This window comes from Lepisosteus platostomus, chromosome 5 (assembly GCF_059453375.1).
Source record: "Lepisosteus platostomus isolate fLepPlt1 chromosome 5, fLepPlt1.hap1, whole genome shotgun sequence".
Classification (NCBI taxonomy): Eukaryota; Metazoa; Chordata; class Actinopteri; order Semionotiformes; family Lepisosteidae; genus Lepisosteus; species Lepisosteus platostomus.
In genome coordinates, this window is record NC_142615.1 from 11,204,204 (window position 1) to 11,219,982 (window position 15,779).

Consider the following 15,779-nt stretch of genomic DNA (forward strand, 5'->3'; position numbering starts at 1 on the left):
AGGAGGGTTTGGTTTTGCATAAGGATTATGATAATTGGAGGAATTTGAGTGAGTTTGCGGGCTATTTTTGGTTTGTATTACAAATAATTCATACTAGATATTGAGATTTGTTGTGGTTTTGTTGAGATTTAACTCCGCAAGTCTGAGTTCTTGTGTCCGTCCTATCTGAGCCCGAAAGTATTACAATATGTATCTTTATAGCAGGTGGTGTACAGCTTTTTAGTATAGATTACACTTTTCTAAAATGTATTTAAAAAATAAAAACGATTACAATCTAATCTTTCCACGTTTGATCCCAAGATCCCAAGAAAAATAAATCTAAACGGGGAGAAAGCTATGCTGAAAGTTTATTAAGATACTTAGAAGATAAATATATCAATTTATGTTGCATTTGTCTGATTGTGAATCAAAAAACACATATATTTAAACCCGCGTTTGCGATTTAAATCAAAACGCGATTTAAATCAATATAAATGTTTATATTGTAACGCATAGGTGACTGTTCATTGTTATTAAAATGACTTAAATTCGATCATGTTGTGATATTTAGAAATATAAAAGTCAATTAATTGTCCATAATATTGCTATTCTATTTTTTCAAAGAAATGTCGCAGTACACGAATATAATCATATCGTTATTAATTTCTTTAGATACGCGATTCCATATTATATTAGCAGAAAAGCTTAAAACTACCACTTTTTAACATGCTATTTCACATGTTAGTTAAAGACTTCGATGCTTAAAATGTTAAGGGAGAAATGGAATACCGGTGTGTATTTTTTCTTTAAAGTACCGATTCCTGGAATCTGGCTGGCTGACATCCTTCTGAAGTGGTTCCATAATATCTGGTATACGGAAAAGAAAGCGTTGATAAAAAAGCCTGGATTATCATGTATCTGATACAAGTATCTTTTAATACAGTCTTTGCTGTGCTCTTGAGGATCCTTGTGATATTTTGAGCTCTGGTTGAATGATAAGTGTCGCAGTTTAAATAATTTTCGTAGTTAGAAATTATGAAACGCCCTGTTAAAAGCAAGGGAGTTTTTATGTCCGTTGCAGTAAAAGAGAATGCCTGACAAAGTAGGGCTTGGACAGATTCCAAGTGCTTGTACAAATGTGCTAAAGAAATTATACTTTGAGTTTACAGCTTGTCCAAAGTCATTCATTATTAATACTATTAGTAATATCTTCGGTAAAGGCTTTGATGTATAAATATTTCTGATAAAGGTAGGTTGTGTACTTTTGTCCAACTGAGCAATCTTGCTTTCATAAAATATACCAAATTTTTAATGACTGATGATTAACATGCTGTAATACACAGTTTAAATTTAAAAGCTCAAAATTTATACCGCGAAATACCCCACCCATTTTGAATGGCTGCATCTGTAGGAAATTTCGGGTCACTTTTTTTGTTATAGATTCAAGCAACCCTAAATACCTTTTCAAGAAACATTTCAGAATCCATGTCACATCCAGTACGATTGCTACACAGGTCTACAGAATACAATCAGAATACTGTTATTTTGAATACAATCAGAATACTATATAAAACACACCGCCCAAAACATTTCTAAAACAGGAATTACACGTTTAGGAATGCGCCCTCCTTTATACATTAAATATAAGGTCTGAAGCCTGCTCCAAAGAAGAACTATATTCAGAGCTGACAAAGAAGTGATAGGAAACATCTCGGAAAACGAAGGTGCTGTCGTTTTCAAGCGTCGGACACCAAGAGCTGAACCCGGCGTCCTCTGAAAAAAGTAAGGTGTTGGGAGTGTGGCTGGGTGGTCTAAGGTGCTGGGTTTGTGCTCCAATTTCTTCGCAGGGGTAGGTTTGAATTTCGCTGCTGCTAAGTGTTTGTGGGTTAAGACCATCCTTCTATTGCGAGTTCAATGGGTAAAAACTTTGCTTGACAGTCTGTTGAGAGACTGAATTAGGTGTTTCAAGATAGTCTTTGTTAGCTTAACATCAAGGCAGAAAAAAGCCTCATTTTGTCTTCCCAACAGCAATGCTCTTTGGTCCCTTCAGCGTTATGCAGGGAACAACATCTGCCGTGATCACTTTTCAGAGTTAGTGCGAATCGTAGTGTGCCATAGTTGTTTTTAAAATTGGTTTTGTCGGCATGCTGCATTTGTCTGTGAAACTTTAATGCTGTGTTTTTTCACGCCGAATCGATGGCAGGAGCAAAGCTTATTCAACCTTTGCACTCAGCGCTCAATCAGAAATATAGTATGTATTACTATTAGTGGCACTGAGGTCACTATGGTGCAATTGAGCGATGTAAGACCAATGGCATAATGGATAACGCATCTGACTTCAGATCAGGAAATTGTATGTTTGACTCCTGCCTGGCTTTTGTTGCGTTAAAACGATTTACCTTCCTTTATATAAATTAACTGCACCTTAAAGCTATAGAAAACACTTTGGGTAAATTGTCGAAATTTGCATGAGGCTGCAGACAACTTAACACTACTGTCTGGAGATCAGCTCCTTCTCTGAGCTCCATTGGAATGAAATCCCGTGGGTAGCAAAGATGGAGAGCAGCTCAACTTGTGCTCAGTGCGGTGCTGAGGGTTCAGTACTGGTGTCGTTCTACTTAGCACAAACTGCACAGGCTCTGAATCAGACCATTTCAATTAGTTTGGTCATTTCAATTAGTTAGGACACTTACTGTAGAATTATTACTTTGCCTGTCTCTTGTTTGTATATAATTTAATGTCTCTGATAACTTAATGTTAGTTTTTAATTTAGTTTTAGTTTTACGATGTAGGTTAATGCGTTGACATATGCACGAACACGCGAAATGTCTCACTCCTGATTCAGCTCATGCTCCATAGGAGAGAAGAGATTCCTCTTGCTTCTCGTACAACCATATCAGAACAGAAGCCCGTGTCACCCAGCTCTGATTCAAGAGTGACTCGCATCTTCAGCCCTTTTTTTTGTTCGTGATCATTAATTTCTTTAGTTATGATCAATATTGAACTTTTTAAAAATGAAAATAATCAAACATGCAGGCAGGTTTTTGAAAAGTATTAGGAGTTGACAGGGCGCCCATTTGGAATAGTCGTCAGAAAATGTGAGAAAAGGAAAGTTATGTAATCTCTCACACACAGCATTAGAGATTGGAATCTGATTGTAAAAAAGCTACCTGTCTCCCCGTCGGTAATCAAACCCCAGTTTCCCGCATGACAGGCAGGGATACACACCATGACACTAACTAGGAGCGCTTGCTAGCTGTTAGGAGGCATTTACTCTTATGGCTACTACTGTTTTGGGTTTCGACTTTTATTTTCATTCCTTCCAGAGGAGCGCATGAAAACGAGTTTCCATCTGCCCCATCCTCACTCCTGGTCTACTATTGTCACAGCTCCTCCTTGTGCACGACCAACACCCATGGAGTCGGTTCTTTCAGCTTTACTAATTAGGTTTTCAAAGGCTAGAAGTAGGGCACAAGACGAACACGAACACTAAAAGCATCCTTATCTGCTTTCAGCTGCGAAATGTCATTTGTGGACGCTGAAGAATTTGTTTCCAAGGCAGCGGTTTCAAGCTATTTTGCACTTTAAAAGTAGAGCAGTGGGTTTCCATTTTTATGCAGGCACACGATGACATAAGGAGATTGTCGTAGTCGGCAGGACTTGAACCTGCGCGGGGAGACCCTGATGGACTTCAAGTCCATCGCCTTAACCAAAAAAACACAGCAGAATTCTTCAAACCAATTGAAGTCCGATTGAACCGCTCCACCAAGCTGTCATTCCGGGGATCCAGCGGGGTTGTCTGCGTCTTAGAGATCCCCAGGCACTGGCACACTCTGGCGAAGACCTGGGATTCGAAGTTACGCCCCTGGTCACTGTGTAACTACTCCGGCACCCCTAGCCTGGCAAACATCCCCTCCAGTAGTGCATCGGCCACGGTGGAGGCACTATGGTCCGAGAGGGCATATGCCCCCGGCCACTTTGTAAAATAGTCCACCGCCACCAGGACATAGCAGTTTCCGGCCTCAGTGCGCGGAAAGTGGCCCAAAACGTCAACCCCCACCTGCTCCACAGGAGTCCCCACCTGGTGTTGTTTGAGGCGGGCTCCTTCTGGGCCACGCGCACCGCACACGTTCGGCAATACCGCTCCATGTCCCGGTGGCAAAGACCCCAATAAGAAGTTTTTTTTACAGCCGAAATGCCCCACGCCCGAATGGCCGTGCACCACTCGGAGCACAGCCCCGCGGAGCGACTGTGGCACCACCAGCTGCCACCATATCTCGCCACTGAAGGGTGCCCGCCAACCCCGGCGCAGCACCCCATCCTTTACCTCCAAGGCCTCCCACAGGGTGCAGAGGGCCTTGACGGACTTTGGGTGCGGGGCAAGCTCCTCTCGCAGAGGCAGCGCTCCTGCTGCCTTCCAGGGGAGCACCGGCCCCACATCCGGATCAGCTGCCTGTCGCTGCACCACGTCTGACAGACCCACCCCCAGGGGCCCCTCCAGGGCCGTGGCCACGGCGCTCGACTCCGCCACGGTGCGGACAGCCCCCTCACACTGCTCACGCTGGGCGCAGTAGCAGCAGTCTGCGACCTCACAGGGGCGCCGCGAGAGAGCGTCAGCATTGAGATGGCGAGATCCCGCACAGTGTACGACAGTGAAGTCGTATTCCTGCAGGACCTCCATCTATCACACCATCTGCCCCTCTGGCTCCTTAAAGTGGAGCAGTCAGGTGAGGGACACATGGTCGGTCCTCAACCGGAATCGGGTCCTGAACAGGTACGGCCTGAAGTGGCAGACCGCCACCATCACCGCCAGCAGCTCACGATGGGTCACGCAGTAATTCCGTTCAGCCTTATTCAAAACCCGACTGTAGTAGGCAACTACCCGCTCCCCATCTGGCCCCTCCTGCGCCAACACCGTGTCCAACTCTGAGACACTTGCGTCGGTATCCAGGATATACGGTAACCATGGATCGGGGTAGGCCAACACGGGGACCCCCACCAGAGCTTCACGTAACCGGCTGAAAGGGCTCGCGGAGGGCTTAATCACTCCTGCTGCGGCCATCTCCAGGATCTTCCACGCAACCGCTGCCGCCTTGTCTGGCCCCCCGGCCGACTCGGGGGCAGGATCCGGCACGCTCGCTCCCCGGCTCACAGGCCCGGTCTGCCGCCGTCGCCACTGACTCTTTTTCCCCTGGCTCCGGCAAGCCCGCGTCCCTCGGCCTTTGCCGGGCCTGCCCTCCACCAGGTGAAGTTGCTCCCCCTGCCACACCAACTCCTGCCGGCCCAAGTCCAAACTGGCCCCCACTCGCTGCAGAAGGTCCAGCCCCAGAATGCAGTCCTCCTGGATGGGTGCGAGGTAGCAGGGGTGGCGCACCATCGCTGCACCTAGACGAAAGGCAAGCTCCTGTTTCCCCCGCATTGCGGCGAGCTGTCCCATCACAGTCCTTAGCCGCAGTAGGGCCAGGCAGGGTTGTTCCTCGATTCGATTCGGCACTGGAGGTACAGGCTATAGCCGACTCGCCCCACAGTGGTGTGAGGGGTGCCGGTCTTCACAGCGCTCTCCGGAGAGGGGGTTGAGGTGTTCAAGGGCGGCCGTCCCCGCGCTGAGCCGACCCGTTCCCGTTTCCCGACACTGATCGCGGAGTGCGAGGTTTGGGTGCCCAGCAGAACCGGGCTCGGTGTCGTCTCTTCCCGCTGCGGTCGCAAAACAGCGTGCGGGGCTGTTCTGCGGGGGTTGCTGCACGGGCTGGCTTCTCCTCCCCCTTGCTGGACTCCTCCGTCGGTGTGGGAATCGCTGGTCAGCTCCGGCAGGGAGGGTATCTTCTCTTTGGGGCATCCACTGGGCGGGAGTAGCAGGCAGTCGCCCCAATTCTACCGGCAGGACCACTACTGGATAGCCCTGGTAAGGGCTGTGGCCACCTGTCGCACCCAGGAGTTGCTCAGGCTCCCTATGTGCGCTGCCGATGGGTTCTGTCTCTTTTAGAGTCAGACAGCACTTGACAGAATCGGCTAATGCCAAGATTTGTCCATCCTGCCCGCTTCTGACACCAATGTAGCATTTACAGGTTTTTCTCAGAACAAAGGACCAGTGGAGACGCATTTAACAAACCAAGCAATAGCTTTATTCTTTAACAACCACAAAACCAAACACAGCATATACATGCACATGAGGAGACTGACAGAACACGTACACATCTTTAGGGTGGTAATTACTTAACAACACGCTATACACTTATAAGACTACACAGGGCACTAGAACTACTAGGACATTATTTACACAGGTAGGGTCAGCCGCTGGTCACCGTGCTGACCCTCAGACTCTCCCCGGCTACAACTCCCAGCATGCCCAGCGGTACTATGCACGCCTAGGGGCGCTTCCTCCTCACCACCAGGCGAGGGCGTTACAATATATATATATATTTTTTCTCTGGTTCTCAGCAGTATCATTGGGCTGAACTCCAGTTAAATGCTTGTCTTAGAAAGATCAAAAGTGAGCGAGGGAAGATGGGTGGAGATTAATGGAAGTTATAAAGGCAATGGGTTGGCTCTGCTTAAGCTTCATTCAGACCTTATTAGGGCAAACTCTATGGGTCAATTGCATCGAACTGAAAGTAGCATACTAACAGGAGTTCAACCCGTGCTTAGAACGCAGATGCCGTCTAAACTTGTGCTCCACCTTAAGTCCAATTGCAACAAACTTTCCTGCTGTGCTTAGTCCGCAGTGCCGAACTTAACCTGTTCTCAATTGCAATGAACACAAAGTAACAACTGCAGCACTCCAGAGTAACTAAAGTAGCGGACTAATTTAAACTGTCTTCATTTGGCTTAGCACCGTACTCGGTGTAACGCAGGATTGCATTAGAAGGCTCCCAAATATAGTGGAAATAATCCGTTGCTTGGAAATGTATTGGAATATTAATTAAAATTGCTTTACACTCATACCATATTTATTAATAATGAAGTTTATTAATGTGTGTATTTACAGAAGTGTCATTTACTATTTATGTTTAATGTTAGTCATTACTAGTAGCTGTGAGCTTTAAGATATGCTAGGAAGTGAAGAGAACAGAACAGAGCAAATGGTTATATAAATAGAGTGGGAGCTTTTAATATGTTCTATAAAATTTGGGAGTCAACTGAATAGATTTGCTAAGTATTTTATTGTGATGGGTCTCTGTATTTGTGGTTATCAGTGGAAAGCAGGGATAATAAGGAAATGGGTGGCACCCAAGCACATGTTAAAGAAAAAAACTTGGCTTCTTAAAAGTGATTATGATGGCCACAGGACAGAAGAGACAGTGCACTGTGGTCCAATAATGACTGTGTTGAAACAGCCAGAGTGTGCTGCATGCCATGGAGATGGAAAAGGTAGCTCATCCCAGTCAATCGCAAGGTTGTGTAGGACTGCACATGACCTGATGATGATGGTGCTGGCTCTTGATGGACTGGTATACAAACCAAATGACAGCCAAGCAAAGCGTTAGTTGTTTTACAATTCCGAAAGATTGTTCAAAGTGGCTTCTTGCATTTTTATGACTCCTGTTATAGTGCTTCTCTTGTAATGTTGTAGGATTGTGCACAGGTGTCAGAAGATATAGTCATAAAGAATAACCACAGGCAAAACAACATGCCAGCTTGCTCTTCCCTACTTTGAAAGGAAGATATTGGAACTGATTAAAGAACTTAACTTGAAATGTAAGCTCCTACTGACACAGGAGAGAGAGTTCTGAAAAGTAAGCACAAGGCACACTGTGGATAAATAAATGTATTAATTTAAAAAAAGAAATACTGAGAAGGTCAGAGGAACAATAATTGTTGTATTTATTTGCTCAGGTAGTTTTATAAGTTTAACTTTCAGTAAAGTTCTGTTAAAAATAAAACTGGTCATTAGTTGGCGTCTTTTGTAATGATTTAGCAATAGTGACATGTCGGCTTGTTCGACTGGAGTGTTAAACAAAATTAATACAGTAGCATCCTGTCTCAAGTGTACAGCTGCAGTTCTCGTTTGTTTCGTGACTAATTGCAATTGCATTAGTCTGTGTAAAAAAAGACTTCTGCAGCTCCAGTGGTGCGATCGAACTCATGCTGAGATTGAGTTCAAGCCTCACCTGGAGCAGTGTGGCCTATATTTTCAACTATTTAAACTAACTGACCAGTTTAGGTCCTGTTAAGTATTTGCTGGAGATCAGGTCTAAATTAACATGAAAGGAACAAGTAAAGGTTTGTTCCTTGTCAGACCTGAAGAAGGCTCCAAAGCTCAAACATTGTTTGCTTCTCTTTTCAGCATGGAATAAAATTTTACTTGTTCCTATGCAGTCCACACATGCTGACACAGCTCCCTACTTAAATTACCATCAGCAATGGACCTCCAGCAGACCTATACACAAATATATGAGAGAGGCCTACTGAAACGAGAGGAGCACGATGGAGTACCGAAGACTTGAAAAAGCACTCACTTTTCTGTGTTTTTGTTGTTACCCAGATTTGTTTTTAATGTTCTTTTTCTCTTTGTTTTGAAGTTGTTCTGTTTTTTTTTCTTTTTTGTAGGTGTTAGACTACTACAGGGATTTACCTAGGTTCTATTAAGACTTCTTTTATCAAAACATATTTTATTAATAAAAGCGTGATTTCTTAATAATCAACTTTAATGTTATCTTTATTAGTAGCTGTATTACAGGTAATGCATGCACAGCCTTTATTATGCTATAGTGAATTTTCAGGTATCCCATGGAGGGAAGAGAACTGAAATTAAGGAAATACTTATTTAAAGGGGTCTTAAAGTCTTAAAAGTGTTCTGTCACATCTGGGTGTTAATTGAATAGATTTGTTGTATTATATCATATGATTTGACTCTACACTTGTGTTTCTCAGGAGACAGCAGTAATATTGGGGATTTGCGGGTACAGATAATAAATTATAGTATACAAGTGTAGAGGTTTGATGGGTTTACTGAGACAATTATTAATTGTAGCAGTAATCACGAGGTTGTTCGTTGTGGTTTTTAGAAAATCAATCGTCAGAACAACTAACAACGCACACACACGGGTTCAATACACGAGATACATTTATTCATATAAATTGTGCACCAAACATATACTAGTCTGCCTGGATACGAGCAGCAGACCTTACTGTGAGGGTTATCAATATACAAAGTATATAATCTCGAAGAGATGCAAACACAAAGAGATACACAACAGAGAATATATGTCAATATATATCGTTCGGTTACCAAATCGCTAATCAGTGTTATTACCCACTGTTACTCTAAACTCGGAAGTAAATACATTACTCATGAATTAAATTGATAACAACTTGTGTTGAGGTACAATTGAATTCTCGAGACGCAATGTAGAACATGGGGTTTACTTATCCACTGTGTATGGATTTGGACAGTAGCTAAAGACACTGCTCCAGGTGAGGCTTGAACTCACAACCTCGGCATGACTCCGCTGTGCACTGCTGTATAAGTACCGCGCGCTGACCGATTGCGCCACTGGAGCTGTGCAAGTCGTGCTCCTCATACAGACTGACGCTGCAGAAACACAGGGTGAAAACGGTTTCGGTTGTGGATCCATCTATACATGGGGAACACTAAAATAGCAAGGAAAATACAAGAAAAGAAACTGAAAGAATTGTGCTAACAGCAAAGGGGAACTGAGGGAGGTGGTCAGACAAGTAAATCAGCCTGGCAGATTATTTGTATCGACATTTTTTGAGTCAATCAGCAAACAGATTTCTCTTCATGTGCCTTAAACTGTGCAGTTTGTATCTTCGCTGTAGATAGGTTTCTTCAGAAGTCCAGTAAACTGACAATAATGGAGAACTAGCTGACGCACCCCGTCGTGAAGACCCTCTGTAAGGTGATTACACGTTTCAATTTCAAGTCGCCTCCTTTACACTCAATTGCAGCCCCGAAACTGAGAGAAAGCATGAGAAATGGCTTCAATTTCAATGTGAAAGTGCAGTACAGGCTCGATGGCTTCACATCTCCCATCAATCACATAAAATTGCAGTAAAGCGATCTAAATATGACTCTTAAGTACTTGGAAAGATGATTATTTTGAGCGTGCCTCCAAGGGTCTGCTACGAGGCTGAAGTTACAGTAGCTTCTTATTCACCAGCTTCTTATGCGTGTTTTTCGTTCCACCTTAAATGGTGCTGCTGTGATGTTATGTCGCCTTTCGCCTGTAGATGGCTCTCGTCGATCAGTACTAATCCGGCTGGAATACTGTAGACATCTTCACTGAAAAGGAATATCCAAATAAATAGCGACTGTCCAAATTATATTTTTGTATGGAATATATTTCAGAAAATCGCAAACCAATTTTAAAAACTCACCACAACACGGACTTACACTGGGAAAAGGTAACTGCACTTTCTGCTTATTGCTACGGCCTTCCCCCCGATTATGAAAATGTCTCACAGTTCTGACACCGCCGTGTGAAAGACAATGTAACAGACTATCAAAATCCTGAAGTACAAGAAATTTTAATGCACCAGTTTTTTAAATATGACCCTCTGATCCTGGCATGTCAGTATACATTTCGAAAAAGTATGGCACCAATCGCACGAATTGCAATGGCACAAATTGTTGAGAATATCACTGACCTTGCCGATATTTGCAGGGGATACGAATGTTTTGCACATGTTGAACTACAACACGTAAAAATTGAGCTTCTTAGTCAATATCATCGGGAATGTCCAATAATGACGAACATCAGTACCTTCAAGGAAACTTTGACTCGCACATGGAGTTTTATCTTCAAATGGAGGGTGGGAGAATTTATTTGTACTCTCGTTGCTCATTAGCTAAACTATTTTAAAAATATGACACAGATTTGTTCGAGAAACTTGTAACCGCCTTAAAGAGAGTCTTCTTGAAGATGTGCACCAGCTAGCTCTCCACTGTCAATTGACAGGACTTTAGGAGAAACTGTTCTCATACAACCAACATACAAATTACACATCTTAAGGAACATGAAGAGAAATCCGTGTACTAAATAACATAAAATTGTCACTGCAAATTATCACCAAGCTGTTTCATGTGTCTGACCACCTCTTTCCTACTTTGCAGCGAGCACAAATCTTTTTTTCTTCATCGCAATTTTACTGTCTCTTTCCCCCATGTGGAGATAGATCCACAGCTGAAACTTTAGGTCAGTTCCTGTTACTCTGTCCGATTGAAAGAGCTGTATTAAAGGCACTCCCATCTCTGCAGGAAAGTTATTGCTGCTCTCAACACAATATACTGCAGCCAAATATAGCGATACTGTCACTGCCTGTGGGCCACGTGTTCCTGCTGGCAGTCTATTATGTCATGTTCATCCACACCCAGAAACATTACTTCATCGCTATTTTACTGTCCCCCATGTGGAGATGGATCCACAGCCGAAACTTTAGGTCAGTTCCTGTTACTCTGTCCGATTGAAAGAGCTGTATTAAAGGCACTCCCATCTCTGCAGGAAAGTTAATGCTGCTCTCAACACAATATACTGCAGCCAAATATAGCGAAACTGCCACTGCCTGTGGGCCACGTGTTCCTGCTGTCAGTCTATAATGTCATGTTCATCCACACCCAGAAACATTACCGCTGTAGCACAAGAGTTATATAGGCGCAGTCCATAGAGCAAGAATCTCTTAATCTCAGAACTGTGGGTTCAGCCCCCACATTGGGTCCCTCTGTGTCAATTTCATCCCCCCAATCCTCCTAGCATGACCTGATGGCGTAACAGTGATACCCAGTACCCAGCGTAATTCAGCTTTCTTTCCACTTGATTCAGATTTTGATCTGAAATCATCAGCCGAACAAGAGTTTGTCTTAATCGAGGGAGATCTGCTCACAAGCAAGTATTAAACACTTCAGCATTTTCTGTTCGAATACCACACTTTGTCAAAACACTGCCGTTTCTTAAGCTAATAAGTAGGGGTTTTTGAGCACGCATTGTATTGTTAATGCTTATATTAAAAAAGCATATATTCACATAGTGGAATTTGGTCTGAACAAAGTAGTCCAGCCCTTTTACAACATTACATACCCACTGATTAAAGCTTTAAACTACAGTAGCAGGAGTAACAATAATGGCAACAACATGTTTGGAGCTCGGCATTTTATTTATTCTGCGGAAACGTATCGGAATGAACTGCCCGAGATAAAAGAGTAATTGCGGCTTCAGATCGTTTTTACAGAGCATTGCGTTGTTCTGTTCATGCTGACTACACGCATTACATTTGTCATTTACTGCAAGCGTTGCTTTTCCAGGTTTTTCTGAAATTCCTCGCATTTGAGCCAGCACTAAAATATTTCATTCCCGTCGCTGAATACATCGTGGAAACGGTATTTGGAACGGAATGCTGTCACTCATGAAACCTCTTTGTTATTCGGCTCTGAAGTTTGAAAATGAAAATAAAACGGGGGTCACTTCATAGGCTTGAAAGAAGTCCAAGCAGCATAAAAACCCGCGAATTCTCACAAAGGCTGCACCTTTCTTCTGCTGCTGTTATAAATCAGCCTTAAACATTTGAATACATACCTTACTGCTGCTAATCACATTCACGTGTTTACGAAGCTTTTTTCTGTCCGTTATGTTTTTGCTAAGCAGTTTCTCCGTTTTCCTCGTACTGTGATTGTCAGCGAGCACAACAAGACTGAAACAGTGTAAAGGCAGGTAAAAAAGACAGGGTAAAACGCCTGATTGTCGGGAGTGGGATTTGAACCCGTGCCTCTATTTAGAGAGCGAAACACAAAGCTTAAAAGACACAAATCTGTAAATTTGCTGTTTTAAACCGCTCAACTATCCTGAAGAAATGGGTGCGGATTGTATCAGTCACATCCGATTTTCCGTAAATTTAGGACGATTGATACAACTGGACGAACAATTTGTGGCGTTTAGCATGACATGGAAAACGGTACCGGAGCATTCGGGTCCGGACTACCAGACTCAGAAACAGTTTTTACCCCCGCACTATCAAACTATTAAACTCCCAGCCTCTCTCACTCTCACCTCACCTCTCACCTATGATCTGAACCTCACAGTGCCCAAAAACCCAAACACACATTGAAAATCTACCTCTACCATACATGTCAAAAGCTCACTCCCCATCATTTCTATCCCTTTATTTCATTCTTTTGATGCATGTTTTTGCACATAACCTGTTACCTTTTTGTTGTTTTGCACACTGCCTGTTGTTGTTTTTTGCACATCGGCTGTTGTCTCTGTCTTTCTTTTGTTATACAATTGTATTGTTGTTGTGTTTTTTTCTTTGTACTACTTATGTCCGAGAGCTAGCTAAATAGCATTTCGTTATACCATATACCTGTGTATGAGTATAATGACAATAAACTTGAACTTGAACTTGACATAGTCTTGCAGGCAGTATATTATTTTATCGTTTACTCGTATGAAAAAGCACGGTCTTCTCGTTCCTAAGTCAGATTTTTAGTGCTTTCGAACGTTACTTCCAACCTGGACTGACAGCTCACCAGATCTGTTTGTGATCAGACCATGGAGTCGGGGGCTGTACCAAGCGCACGTTCCTTCCCAATGCTGAGACGATCATTCGGAAGATGGGTGTGAAGAGAGACAAGCTTTGTTGACTAAAAAACAAGGCAGGATATGCAAGAATACTAATCACTGGCGACAGTTATGTTTTCTTACTATTGAGATCCCTACATTGCGAGTTTTTTTAAGACTTTGAAACTAAAGGAAAGCGGTGACAAATGAAACAGGCACGGGTGGGGTTTGGACCCACGCTCTTTGGTTTACGAGACCGACGCCTTACCACTTGGCCACCGCACCTTCGAATAAGCATGGGAATAAGGTTGTTCAAATTTTTTTTTTCTGAATCTGGTTTACATCGCCAAATGTAAACCGGAGGCAGCAACAACAATAAAAGGGATACTTGTCCTTAAACTCGGACGTGATGTTCTGCAGACATGTGCATAATGTCCTGTTTTCTTGCAGTGTAGACATTTTGCTGTTCACGCTCCGCATTCATCTGCTTTGTGCGTTGTTAGTCCGCACCTGTAACATGTAATGTCAGCCGTCCCCTGTTCTTCTATTTCTCTAGCATGACTGTGTCCTGCTGCTCGGCTTTTGTTTGTAAAGTTTGAGCGAGCGCCCCGTTCAGTGTCACTTTGTCACTGTGGTCAGAAAGCATTCTTGATTCTGCTTGAGCTGCTTCATGAATTCTAGCGACTGTAAGAGCTCTTTTTAAAGCCAGCCCTTCCTCCTGCAGCAATTTATAGTCTCTTATGTGCACATTTTTCCACAAGTTGATCTCTTAACATGTCAGTTTCCAATACTCCAAAGTCACAAGATTTAGCCAGTTCTCTTAGTGCAGTCACAAAAGCATCAACAGATTCGTCCTGAGACTAAGTTCTCTGCCTAAATTTATGCCGTTCCAAAACCACATTTCTCCGCGGTGTAAAGGAAGCGTCTAAGGCAGCTACAGACTTTTTCTCCAGGGAGTTTGGCAAAAATCCGCTGCACGGAAGCCCCGATACAGTGCAGTAATGTAGCACGTCTCACGGCATCCTCAGCTTCTGTAGATCCACCGGCTATTTAAAAAAAATCTGTACGACTCCATCCATATCTTGTATTCCGTATACAAATCCGGAGCTCCGAGGTTCAGTAGAAGCGGTGGAAAAAGCCGGGCATAAGCAAAGCTTCTCGGCGCGGCGGCCATATTTTCCATGGCGCAAGCTAAACGAAAAGTCCGAAAATTCAGAAGTTCGTTTCTACCAGCAAGAGAACTAAAATCTGCAGTGTTCTGCTCGCTTTGAGTCCGTCAAGCACTCATCTCTCGTCGCCATAAATGTTGTGTATCTAAATGTAGAGACGTTTTTATATTATTTTAACTATTTTATTAACTACACAGATCACGCCCTTACACCTTAAATTCCTGCCTTCTACTCTCTCGATCTGTTGTCTCGCGATGTCTACTCACTATACTACATTAAGCATGACTTCTTGTTGTTTAGAGCAGCGCTCAATAAAAATGATCAGAACCCGAAAGCGCTTCTTATGCGGATCAGTATATTCCGATAACACTGGTTCTGCAGAAGAAATAAGAAAAGCCGAACTCAAAGCACTGTGTTGCCATTACGGGTACTCTGTCTGCAGCTGCTTTAAGATCTACTCACACCGTGTTGCCATTAAGGCTACCTAGTTAAAAAAAACTTATCGTCACCTTTTTGAACGTGATTATTAGACACCCGTTAAATCTCAACCGAGGTTTCTTGAGAGATCGTTCAGCGAGCGAATAATAAAAAACTACTTCGCTTCCATCCTCTGCTGTCACTGTAAACTTGGACATGATGTTCTGCAGATGTGCAGTGTGCTTTTCCTCTTGTCGTATTCAAGAGTACTCACTGTGTGAGCTGTACTCTACTGTGATTTAATTTAGATGATTACGTGGAGTAGAGTGACAAGATCTACTTGAACATTTTCGGTTTGTGAAATGAAACACTAAATACACTACTGTAAAAACAAGTAATGGACATATAAAATAACCACAGTACAGCTAGAAGAGTGAAAGATAAAAGACTATTTAGAATGACATTCACAATAGAATTAAAAACGGCACAGCCGCCCGAACAGGGACTTGAACCCTGGGCCCTCAGATTAAAAGTCTGATGCTCTACCGACTGAGCTATCCGGGCTCTGAAAGAAGAGCGACACTGTCGGGATCCTCGGAAGTCACGTGTCTCTTGCGCCGAAGAGCAGTCATACCTGACCCGTCTGGAATGACCACTGACAGACTTTATCCAGAAGCGACGGCACCACTCCCAGTAGAATGAG

General features: G+C 43.4%; 3 non-coding genes across 3 annotated transcripts; all 3 read right to left on the reverse strand.

Annotated features, from left to right (window-relative positions):
* Positions 1-9,385: 9,385 nt before the first annotated feature.
* On the reverse strand, positions 9,386-9,479 carry trnai-uau (transfer RNA isoleucine (anticodon UAU)). Its single transcript has 2 exons — positions 9,442-9,479; positions 9,386-9,421 (listed from the first exon to the last, which is right to left on the reverse strand). It is a non-coding gene; the product is annotated as a tRNA-Ile (tRNA).
* A 4,224-nt stretch (positions 9,480-13,703) lies between these two features.
* Positions 13,704-13,775, reverse strand: trnat-cgu (transfer RNA threonine (anticodon CGU)). Its single transcript has one exon. It is a non-coding gene; the product is annotated as a tRNA-Thr (tRNA).
* Positions 13,776-15,567: 1,792 nt separating this feature from the next.
* On the reverse strand, positions 15,568-15,640 carry trnak-uuu (transfer RNA lysine (anticodon UUU)). Its single transcript has one exon. It is a non-coding gene; the product is annotated as a tRNA-Lys (tRNA).
* Between the last annotated feature and the right edge of the window lie 139 nt (positions 15,641-15,779).